Raw genomic sequence first — 14,048 nt, forward strand, 5'->3', positions numbered from 1 at the left:
AATGCAACTCTGAAAGTCTTATCAACTCCTTCAAACAATGCTTATGAGTCATTTATCCTTTGTCTCATATAATAAACTTTGGTTTTGCAATCAATTGTGCCAATGGACTATCTCGAGTCATGCTACACATAGTGGTATTACGAACTTTGAATGTGAGTTCTTCCATGCGTGACAAGCTTATATTAATTATGATTAAGTCTTCTACTTTTGGTTGCTTGCATATTGGATTAGTGTGCTTAAATCAGATTTTATCGAAAAGTGCTAAACTTTTACCCGTGCATTTTGCATTGGGAGCACACTTAACTCATGACGTCTGGCTATAAACATTATCCTATATATGTGGTAGGTCTTAGTATAATTAATGTGACTTCATAGGTTTAACTAGATAAGATTCTAAGCCAATATTGATGCTAGTACTTATTCAATGTGCTTTGGGAAACCACCATAATTAACTTATTTTTGTCTCGCTGTTATCTTTAATATACTATTTTGAAATAAAATTAAATAAATATAGTAATTAAAAAAATTAGTATATTTAAATTTAAATTTTTAATTAAATATATTAATTTTTCAATTAATATTTTTTATTTATTTTTCATTTCAAAGACAGTGTCATAAGTTTAATTAGATTGATATCATTTAGGGATGACAATGGGTAGAGTTTGGGTAGGGTACTATAGTACTCGTCCCCATACCCGCAATTTAAAAAAATACACATACCCGTGCCTGACTCTCTTGGGTATCAACTTTAATACCCGTACCCGGTACTTAAGTGTCTGTACCATACCCGTTACCTACACTTTAACTAAAAAAAATCGATAAGTAAATGATATTATTGTAATTAAATTTAAAAATTATTTAAATATCTTAAATCCATTCATAAAATATTATAAACCAAAATATTTTTTAACTCAAAACATTTCAAATGAACACTCGTTAGAATACACATTTAAATATTTATAATAATATTTTGTGAAATTGCAAGTCATACGACAATATTATCTGAGATAATTGATACAAAGTTGCAAGTATAATTATAAAGTCACGATTAATAAGATATAACAATTAGTTATAAAATCACAATTATTTACTATTTATCATAATCAGATTCTTAAAAATTTTGCAAACGTTTATATTTCAATTATAAATATTGTAATGGTCCAATGATATTAATAGATGTTAAAACATAAAAAGAAAACAATTAATTAAACTAAACACTAATATAATAAATAACTAAATAAATAAATAATATATTTATATAAGTGCGGGTGCGGGACGGGGTGGATACTATAGTACTCGTACCCGCACTCATACCCGCTTAATTTTGCAGGTAATTACCTGTCCCCATGCCCAACCCATTATGCGAGTTTTTACCCTACCCATTGTGGGTTTTTTTTGCGGGTACCCACTGAGTATGAGTGTAATTGTCATCTCTAATCATTCTATACATCTAAACTTAGTAGATTAATCCATCTATTATATACTTTGGTGTAGTTTGTTCCACTTAAGCATGCTCGTTTTCCATGTCTCCTTGCCTAATCTTGTGTTATCTCTAGTACCTAGCTACATCTAGATTTCTTACAGAGCCACCAAAGTGTTGAGTTCTTTTTGCATGTTATAATAGCATGTATTTTAAATATTTAATCAAGCTTTATATATAAGAGATTTCTTTTGCTACACTATCATTGATATACTTAAAATAAGCTAGATAAACTTATAAAAATAATATAAATTATTAATAAATTTAATTTTACTAACAATTTTTGTAATTTAATATTTAAAATGTCCTATATAAAGACGAAAGTAGTTCTTTCAAGTTATGACACAATTTCACAAAATAAACTAGTATAAAGAAAAGACTAATGAACATAATAAAATGTGGCTGCAAATGGAGCACAAGAAGTAATATATGAGGCTTAAAATGTAGTTGAGACTGAAAATAGAAACAATAGGGAACACGTTAATGAAGAGGTTAGTATAGATTATGATGTTGAAGAACTTTATTCCAATAGTGGTGAAGAAGATTCAAAAGATCTTGTAGATTCATATTATTGTCCTTCGTATTTTAGTGATTCATTATGATGAATCATTTATGGATGTGGAACCTAACTTTATTGTGAAATGAAAAAGCACCTGCATCACAAGGCATAAATATTGAAGTTGAAAATGAAGTTTCTTCATACAATAGACAATGATTCATACTATAATGAAGAATTGAAGAGTCCTATAAGGACATATGACAAAAGATCATAGATCAACCACATATTACATACCAAGAGGTGTTTGAATACTTCAAGAAATAATTTGCTTTGCAAATTAATGACACCAAAATATTTAGAGCATTGAAATCAGCAAGACAAGTTGTGGAAGGAAATTTCAAAGAGCAATATGAGCTGATTTGAGACTAGAAGTGAGAATAGGCTAAACCACCCGTCTAGGGGTCTGTAATCTTACTTATTTATGGTTTGATTTGACCTGTTTATTAAAAAAGTTAGACTCAAACATTTTTTAAAGTCTATTTATCTTAAATAAATTAGACTTATGCTTATAAAAATGCCTATTAAATTTGATATGTCGGTTTATATATATATTATTTATTAACATTATTATTTTTTATGATTGTTTAATTATAATAGTACTTGTTATAGAAAAGCCTATCATATCTAATAGGCCAGTCTAGAGAATGACAATGTCTTTTGTTTATTGTTAATTTGTAAGTTTTTTGAAGAACTTTTTTGAGTTTGCTAATTATGGGTTAATTTTATTTCTTTGGTTTTTTGGAATCTTGTTGCAGACTTGCTACTTATAATTTTATTAGTTTTTCTTATATATAAAGGTCTAGTTTAACATATTTAAAAGAATGTAAAATATACTATTTTAATGTTTTAATAAGACTTTTAAATATTATTACAAGTCAGGTTAGACTCTTAAAAAAGGTCAGGTCATACCGGAAAAAAAAGTCTATGATAGGTTGTAGGTCAGACTCAGACCTACAAAATTAGTCGTGAGCTAGACTCAAGTATTTCAAAGTCTGATCTAACTTATTCTCACCCTTATTTGGGACTTTGCTCGTTAGTTGTTAAGGAGTAATCCTTGAAATATGGCTAAAGTAAGTGTGATTCGTGTGCCGCAAGGTCCACCACAATTTCAAATATTTTTTGTGTATGTTGGATGCATGTAAGAGAGTTTCAATGCTAGTGTAAACCATTCATTGGTCTAGATGGTTGTTTCTTAAAGGGTTATCTTGGTGGTAACTACTTACTGTTGTTGAAACATATGAAAATAACTTTAACTTCGTTTGAAAGAAGAAAATGAATTTGCGAGAAGAAAATTTGAGTTTTGTAAGAAGAAAATTAATTTGGGAGAGGAAGACTTGAGTTTTGTCTAGATAACATCTATTTTCTTTTCGATTTTTATTTTTTATTTTAGTTGGATATGAGATGTGAGGTTTACAGGTGTTGTTGGGTTGATCATCGAGAAAAGTGTTGTTGTTGGATTTGTATGGAGGAAAATATTGCTGGGTGACTCAGACAGTCTAATCATAATATGATTTTCCAATAAATTAATGAAAATGACCAAAGTAGCTAACGAAACCATACTTAATTGACCAAAACGAAACAAAAATTAATTAAGGGACTAAAATAAAACTTGAAAAATAGTTAAAGGATCAATAGAGTAATTTAGCTATAGATTACATTACATTTACATCCAACTATTCATTCATACCTTACAATCCAATTCTTGCAATCCTCCACTTCTTTACTTCTCATCACTTAGAGCATGTTTGATGTGCATGATAAGACAGAGACATAATCAAATATAAAACATGATCATGATAGGATATCATTGTGACAAGATAAACTTGATCATGTCTTATATTTGTTATGCACATGATAACAAACAATCTAAATTATTTTATCAAGTTATATGTTTGATATACACCTAATCATGACACATATAATAGATATTATGTTTAAATGACAAAATTACCTTGTGAAATCATTATATACTACTTTTTTCAAATAAACATAAAATTTATAAAAAAGAATATATTAAAAAAATTAAATAAGTATTGAAATAATTTTATATTTTAAAAAATTTATTGAGACTATTAAATAAATAATATTAAATTTTGTTTAAATAAATCCTAGATAACTAATAAAAATATGATATATACAAAATGTAATACAAAAAATACTTTGGTCAAATTTTTGGTCCTTTCTGTTTTCTACATTTGTTACCATTTTTGTCCTAAAATAAAATTTTGACCTATAAAATTGTGATTTTTAATCCACAAAATTGTGATTCATAACGCCAATTGTAAATTTAAAAAATTGTATTTTTTTTTAAATATAACTTCTACGATAAAAAACCACAATTAACTTTTAAATAAAAATTATTCTTTGCAAAAAAAATTACAAAAATGTGAAATAAAAAAATTTCAATTTTATAATAGAAAAATCATTTTTTTATAAATATGTTAAAAGAAAATCAAAAGTGCCGTCAACTTTGTTTAATTATATAAAATTACAGAACAATTGTGATCGTAAATCATAAATAAAAATTAGTCGACCCTAAGTCATATTTTTGAAAAGTGAATCTACCGACTAAGAAAAGCAATCCTCGGTCATCCATCAATCCCCTCACAATACCAAAGTAATGCATGCATAAGGACTTTCTTTATGCCTTTTATTAAACTCTCTCTCTTTTGGAACTTTTGTTGTTATTATTGAATGTATTTGCAAATAGAGTGTAGTGTTTCCTAGAAAACCTTCTATATATTTATTTTTAGTATAGTGGTATCAAAACACGTGATATATTATCATTTAAATAAATTATTTAATATTTTTTTTAAATTATTTGATTCATGTGAGATATATTGTAATTATCTATTTTCAAGCACGTGTTAAGTTATTGTCTTTAATGTTATATATATAGTGTGTTAGATGGTTTGTAGATACCTAAATCTATATATCTAAATTTATAGTATTTTTATTTTTATATTCAAATGGATGCGTATAATTTTATTTTAAAAAAATGATTAGAATGAATAGTGAATTATAATCAAAATATTAAAATTTAATCTAAAATTATAATCTAAAATTATAATCATAAAAATTGAAATAAACAAAATTCAAATAATTTATAATGATAAATAGTGTTAATCAAACAAAATTAATAATTATTCGTGTAGTTTTTAATAGGTGTGATTTACAATTGAACTAAATATAGTATCATAGAAACATAACTTATGATGTGTTTGGTAATTGCTCATCTTAAAAACACAAAATAACCTATAAACAAAGCACCTAATAACATCTTATTTGATCCTAAAAAGAAAATGCACAAATCTAATAAAATTAATCAATCAAGTATGACATTTATTGCACATCCATTTACCCATGCAAAATTGTTCAATTCAAACATTTTGGAATAAATCATTGCAAATTGGACTCATTTTTATGCCGATGATATTTAAAAAATATATTAATTTTAACTGATTTTTTAATAATAATTATTTGTATGGTATGCAATTTTATATTAAATTATAATTATTCTCATGTTTATTTGAAAGATAATAAAAAATATATTAATTTTAACTAATTAATTAGTGACAAACATTTATCTTATATATCAATTGTACATTCTCACGACTTATTTGGCAACTAATTTTCAAAAAATGTGAAAACATTATAGTTTGGGCATTATAGTTGTTTTTGTTTTTGTTTTTATTATAGTATAAAAAATTATAATTTGTATATTTTAAATCTTCTCATTTTTATTATCTCGTGTATCACTTTTATTATAGTTTTTTTAAAAACAATTGTATAAGATATTTTTAAAATTTAACTATTAACAATTATTCCATTGAAACTAAAATAAAATTATTTATTTTTCTTTTTAGATTATTGTTAATCAAGCTTTTTATTTTAATTAATAAATTCTTTTATTTTTGAATCTAGTAAAGACATAATTATCATAAACGGGGTTGAATCTAACGGCATAAGCTGTATTTTCACAATAAAGTGAACACAATTTCGAAAATAGGTCTAAATGATAAGGGTATTCAGCCCCTAAAGCAATTGATCAAGAATTTTGATCTTCGATAGAGATTAAATTTGTATTTTTTTTTTATAGAGTTTTACTTGCGTATAGAATTTTACTTAGGGAAGAACCCACCTTATAAAAATTAATGTTTCTCTATGCATTACTTTAATAAATAAAAAAATTGAATTGCTTAATAGACCTTTTATAATTTTTGGATTTGATCGAATACATATTTTTATTTTGTGTAAATTTGATCTTAAAATTATTGCTATTATTATTATTATTATTATTATTATTATTATTATTAGGATTATTATTTTTTTCAAATCCATTTTTTTGCTATTATTTTTATTATTATTATTATTATTATTATTATTATTATTATTATTATTATTAGGATTATTGTAATTAGGAAAATCATTATAATTGTATGAATGAAGCTTTCCATTTAGAAATTGTAACGATTGACATTATAAAGATTTCATCATTTAAATTTATATTTAAATTTATATTTTAGTTAGAAATTAAATTTTTTTTAATAGGTCTATATTGTTGTCATGCCACTTCTATTTTTTTGAGAATATATTTGAAAGAGTTTGGCTTAGACCTTAATATATAAGTTTTATAGATATTATTTAAAATAAGAATTATAAAAATATCGATCATAATTTAAGTCTCACTTAAAAAAAATCTGATAATATTTTATTTTGTGAAATATAAAATTTGTTTTGTAATATGAATTTAAAGTTAATAGTTGCTATATTGATTTCATACCTATAAAAACTTATTTCTTGCTTGATTGTTGTAAATAAGAAAATAATTTCCATTTTGAGAGTAAATTTTGGACACGCTCACAATAAAAAAAAAAGGTAGAAAATTATAATAGTTAATATATATTTTTAAAATAATGAAATAATATATTTTTGTATGTTCAAATATTTTTTTTTATTAAAATGTGTGCAAATAAAAATTATTCTCCTTTTGAAAGGTATTTGAAAAGTCTTCAAAATCATCATTTTGACTTACTGCGTATTTTTATTTTTTTTAACTTTCTACATTAGCAAGTATAATCATATCTCTAACTAGTCTCTTTATTTTTATGATCTAAATTTCTACTTGTATTCTCCATATTATTAAAGAAATGTATTTCCTTACCAACACTATCCACATAAGGAAGAAAAACCAACCAAAAATTAAATTGGAAAATAAAGAGAAATGAATGATTTCATAACTTTATAATATAAAATATCATATCATATATTCTGAAATTTAATATATTAATTATTTACTCTAAATACAATCAAGGTAAAATGATATGTTGAAAGAATTAACACAAAAACGCCGTCGAAGTGGAATAAAGATAATTAAATCGCTTCATAGATGTTGGCTTCATCTTAAGATATTTTCTATCTTAAAATGAAAATGAAGTACCATATTCCCACTTTATATTTTTATAAAAAAAAGTAGAAGTGAAAAAAAAAAAACAAAAAAAAATCTTATATATACAGATTAGAAATAGGATTTAGATGTTTTGCTAAGTCAGTAGTATGTTTGTCGAGATGTCTACTATCTGCTTCACAAATTTCATAATGTTTGCTTTAAATCTTTGCTCAATATATTATAGACCCTTTTAAAAGGACATTTAGAGTTCAATTATAGATCTAACAGCCTATATGTTCTAGGTGTTGCTGTTATTATGCTTATGATATTTTCTAGTTTTTCTGCTACTAATTTAATCAAAAGTTTATTAGGTCTATAATTGAACTTTAAATGTTAATTCAGATTTATGTCAATAGTGTAGTACCTTCTTTACTATTCAGTTTCAAGGTCATAAATCTCACATCAGCAAACCATAATTAGACAACAATTATTTTTTTTAGACATGCTTCATGTATATAGTCATGTTTGATGCTAAGTAGATGTATATAATCATGTTTGATCCAAATAATGAATACAAATGATAACGTTTAAGATAAAAAAATAAAATAAAATAAAATCTCATTAAATAAATCAAAACAAAAAATTCATAAAAATATAGGATTACAACATTAATTAAAATAGTTAAAAATACAGACACATAAATGAAAATAAAACGTTAAAGACAATCCTAAGTTAAACACAATAAATTCTACTTAACAAAAAAAAAAAATCATAAAAGACACAACAGATTCAAAAATCAAATCCATAACATCAACAAAACTTAAACAAAAATTAAAATGTGAGAAAAATCATAAAACACAAAACAAAATCAGAAACCCAAAACAAATTAAAAAATCAAACCAAGAACAAAAGAAAACTTCAACAAATTTAAAATGTCAAAAAACTCATAAAACGCAAAAGAAAATTAGAAAACCCTAAATACCATTACACAATAAATACTAACAATTTTGTTCTTAGTGACGAGAAATGGTAGTGACAACGACAAAGATAGAGGTGGCTACAATTCAGATCAAAACATAAACATGGAGAACGCGTGAAGGATTTGCGGCTGCGCGGCGAAGACAATGGTGGCTAGGGTTTCTTGGTGTATATTGAGTTGAGTAATGAGTGAAGGTGAAAATTAGGGTTACTGAAATATGAATTAAAGAAGAAAGAGTAGAGACTAGAGAGTGATGGGTGAGGTCTGGGTGAAAAAAATGGACCGAGGTTATTGGGTCTTTTCAGTTTTAATCTAGACTGAATTAAGTATTGTAACTTTTATTTTTTTAATAATATATTGGATCTGACGGGTTCAGGTACACGCAGTCAAAATATTATAAACCGAATCCGCTTATTAAAAACCATACGGACCCGTGAACCCGTTCCACCCATCTTTGCACACCTGATATTGAATTTGAGTTGCGAGCTGTCCTATTATTTTCGGGCTACGGGTTAGTGTCCAGTCCTACTGGTATCAACAATAGATAAAATTGAATCACCTAAACTTTTTTTTAGCAAATCATTTGGAAGTTCAAGTGTGATAGTTTCATCATTTTCTTCCCCAATTGTACCATCCCGAACTCCTAATACCCAATCATAAAAATATTTTTTTTTTTCTTACGAGAAACGTTAGCCTCCCCGCTTCCAATATGCAGTCTTATATTTTTGTGCAATGTCATCAGTTCACAATAATTACAAATACTACACCCAAAAAAGACTTTAAAAACACTTTTTTGATGTATTTAAATGTACTTTGAAACGCTATAGTATGTAGTATTATTAAAAAATACGATAATATTTAAAAAATATAAAAAGTGATGTCTGAAAAGTGATATTTAATAGTGTCTTTTTTTTATATAGCGTCTTTTTCATCATTATAGACAAGGGCATATCATCATTATAGACAACAGTTCTAATTTTTTTTTTTTTTTTTATGGAATTTTCTATTAACTTTAGAGATATAACATTTTTGTTGATAATTTATTAACTTTTTGTTGAAAGTTTTTGTTGTTGCAATTTAAGCGATACTTTATTTGTATTTATATATAATGAATTACAATAAAAGCATATGTATTATAGGTAATGAATTACCATGAATACATATTTGAATTAAGTTATAGATTGGTTGTTGAGGAACACTCAAGAGTTTCTAGGAGATTTTGAGTCCAAAATTAGATAAAACTAATATAACTCTAATTTACTAACATTTATTTATAAAAGATATATGTTTTCAGTTAAAAATAATTTTTTGTAAAAGAAGATTAAAAAGAAAATAATATCTTAAAGGATACTTGAATGTAGTGGCGGAGCTTGACCGAAAAGTTTGGGGTGACCGACATAAAAATATAATATATAAATAATATTATATAGAAAATAAATATAATATATAAATTAAATATATAAACAATATGCAGCATCATTAGAAGGTGAATATTTTAGCCATGAAGAAAATATGTTAAACCAAGCATATTGAAACCGTCTTGGATGAACCTGTTACCAGATAAAGGATATTCTTCTAAATTTATTTGATAAAGACCAAATTTTAGATAAGCTCTTCGTATTGAATCCAATTTATTTAGTGGGTATTGCCAAATTTGAGGGCGCTTTCCGGAGTCATGTTCTAAACATTTCTCAAAGTCATATTCGAAAGCTCTATGAACCTTGGAAAGATGATTCTCATTTTCTTCAATTTTTGGATTCTTAGAGATAGTTTTGGATGTAGCAATTATAATTTCTTCATCTCTTTCACTTTCACAAATTTTCCTCTTGAAAAAAGAATCAATTCTTTTACTCTTCTTCATTCTCATAAACTTATCTAAATCAATCAATTTAATAAACATAAAACATCTTATATTCAACAAAAAAACTAAAACACTTTATATGGATAAAAAAAACTCAAACAAAAATGCAACAAAACTCAAACACCTTGTATGCAACAAAAAAACATAAACACTTTGTATGGACATAAAATCAAACAAAAAAACTCAAACATTTTATATTGACATTAAGTCAAACACCTTATGTGCAACATAAAAACTCTAAACAAAAATCAGACGTTTAATTAAAACTCCAAATCAAAATTTCAAACTCCAAATCAAAGCTCCAAACTCAATAATAACAATATAAGCTTTAAATTTAATAACATATTGGAAGATAAGTGTATCCATGACACAAAAATTCCAAGAAATTAACAGAGATTGCTTTGTGAGATTAGATTCAAATATGGCTGTGTGAGATCGTATTCATACTTGCAAATCATTATTGATACATTTAGAATGAGATAACGTCAATATAATGTATTTTGTTGCTAATTAATCTATAAGATATGTAAAGTTAGAATTAGAGAAACCGCAAATGCTGATTGGAGTGAGAAGATGGTAGAATTACTTTTATAATGAGCTTTTTTGAAAGGGTTTTTAACTTATGTATATGATGTGTGAGATGCAAAAGCTAAATTGAGGAATAGAAGATGTGAGATGAATAGTAGATATATATGAAGGGTGTCACATAAGAATATAAACGATGTAGCGTAAATGAAATGATGAAATGATGTGACACATAAGTGTATGACGTGTCATTCAATAGAGTTGAAATTCAGTTTTAATATATTATAATAGATTATTTTTGGTTTAAATATAATTTTGATTTTTTATCTAGCACACTTGTAAAGAATCCAAATATAAACTAACAAGTGTCTTAAACACACTTGTAAAGAATCCAAATATAAACTAACAAGTGTCTTAAACACACTTGTTAAGAATCCAAATATAGAAAAATCTTTTAAAAATGTATTTGAAATTTCATTCAATTATTAAAACTTCAAATTTTGTTGTTTTCATTTTCAATGTAAAGTTTCTACTTTTTGATTACTTAACAGGTGTTGTAACAGTGTACCTATAGTAAATTGGAATGATTGATATTTCTTAATTTTTGACATTCAATATCATACCATCAATATTATCCAAATTATTGACATTAAGTATTACCAAAATATTGTTTAACCATATCTAAAATATTTGACTAAACATGTCCAAAATATTGCTTAAACATGTCCAAAATATTTAACCAAGCATGATCCAAAATAATTTAACATAATAAATATTGCCTAAGTTCCTATATGTTTCCTACGCTATGATAGTACATATGTCCAATCTCTACCACCAATCTTCTAAGTACGCATCATCACAATCAACTCATTGATGAGTTTAATTTCATCAGGTAGTATCAATTAATGACCGATAAGCTCTTCTACAATTTGAAACGCTCTACCATGCATTAAAATCAGACAAAATTATTAATTTAAATAAGATAAATTAATTGTGTAATAAAATTTTAAATATGTAATGAATTTACCGTTATATTAACAACAGATGGACCTGCATCAGAAGGATCTACAACTCATGGACTAACATGATGTGGTTCTCAATGAATGATGTAAGGATTTGAGATCCTATGAAACCACTCCATATGATCTTCCAAGAAGTTTGTCGAATCATGTACAAATGCACTAGGATCAATTACATTAAGTCCATTTCATCTAAAGTGGTCTTTATGACCTATTATATCTAATGGTGCTAGGAATGATTTAAACATGACCATATTGATGCATTATCTTGTTTGGTAGATGTGCATACATCATCGGACCTCGCCTGATCCACCGTCTAAACAAAGAATCCTCTTGAAATGGGTACGTCACTTTATACTCTTCATACATCGTCCATCATACATGACCAACATCGATCTCATCAAGTAATTTCCTAAAGGGAAGAACCAAATCCTTATCCCTCAACAGATTTAGGAGAATGTCTAAAACAATCAAGACATAACCTAGGGAGATGCTCAGAGACCAAAGCTTGCTCATATATAATAACATATAATTAATTTATTGATAAATATAATTTATCAACATACTAAGTCAAATGCCCAAAAATCATTTTGGTTTGATGCATATTGGATTCATAGAGATTATCATATAAGTATCCAAGAGAAGAAGCACCCAATGTGTATCCTCTATATCAGTCGAGGTCTCAGAAGCACTCTACCTAGAAAATATTGGCGGCAAATGCACTCCTGTTGCTGAAAAGGGTGCAACCAACTAGAAAAAGTAGAAACGCCTTCACAACCATCTTCTAAAGCTAGTCACAACAACATTGATTGTATACATCAAGTAGCCAACTAAATCAAACTGTTGGTGTTCGTGTGACATTAAATTCAACATGAGCAAGGGCTTCAGTAACTCCAAGCAATTTGACTAATACCTTTATAGCCCCATCTTTGTTAAATATTGTGACAGTAAAGAATCCTCGTGTAATGAGTATATGCAATAGTGACCAAACATCATCAAGTGTGATCGTCATCTCCCTAATCGGTAGATGGAACTTTTTGGTGTCTAGATGCCACCTCTCTGCAAAAGCATATATGATCCCTTTGTCGATCATTTCGTAACTGCATGTTACCAACATATATAATCCTGAACTTTATACCAACTGCTCATCCTCATCAATTTCCATGAAATCTTTTTTCTACTTTTATCCATTACTAAATACCCTTAGCTCCCCACGATCTTGAAATAAATGAATAAAATGTAGGTTAAAACACATTATGACAACAATTATTAAAAATTTAATATGACTGAAAAATTTACCACTTTATCCTAAAGTCGAGTGGCCACATGGTCATCAATGTGCTAAAGACAAATGTGTCAACATGAACACTAAAATATCCATCAAGTTGTAGAGGTTGATCCATCTTCTCTTGTTGGGCCTTTTGTTGTGTCTGTTGCTATTGTCTCATGCTATTGTGGATCTCATCCTGTTGTACCTAATGTTGTTGTTGTGTTCTTCGCTGCTCCCGTTGTACTTCTTATTGCTCCTCAAGTCGTTGAGTCCATGTAGAAACAATCAGTCTAACACATCGACCCTCATTCAATTAACATTAGTTATAACATGACTCGTTTCGTCAATAAACATAGTGCACATCATTTTCTACATACATATAATCATAATCAAACATATGCTTATTTAAATATCAAATACATAAACTCAGTTCACATAGCTTACACAAACCCAATTTGCATAATATACATCATTTCACATCACATACATTAAACAACTAACAACATATATGTGATCTCAGTTTGCGTAGCCTACACAAATTGAGTTTGCGTAGGTGTGCGCTGATTCAAATCATGTACAATATCAACCATTTGAGATTTCCCAAACTCATTTTGCGTACACCTACACAAACTAGATTTGCGTATATCTCTAATCTAGTTCCAAAATTTCAAAATTCAATTTTGTTTTCTAGTTCTATTTTCCTACCTACTCAATTTCAAAATGTTTTTCAATCTCACTAAATTCTAATTAAACAACAAACCCTAAATAAAATAAATAAAGAAAATAAACTTAACAAAGCTAAATATTTAAAGAAAAAAAAAGAAGAGATGGATGGAAATCCGATTAATGTAAGTGATGAATCAATGATGAAGCAACAAAACATGTTGAACTTGAAACTAGAATGTGAGAAGATGAAGATGGAGGAAGGAAATAGGTTTCACGATTGGAGAAGAAAGGATCGGAAAT

Source organism: Cicer arietinum, chromosome 5 (assembly GCF_000331145.2).
Source record: "Cicer arietinum cultivar CDC Frontier isolate Library 1 chromosome 5, Cicar.CDCFrontier_v2.0, whole genome shotgun sequence".
NCBI lineage: Eukaryota > Viridiplantae > Streptophyta > Magnoliopsida > Fabales > Fabaceae > Cicer > Cicer arietinum.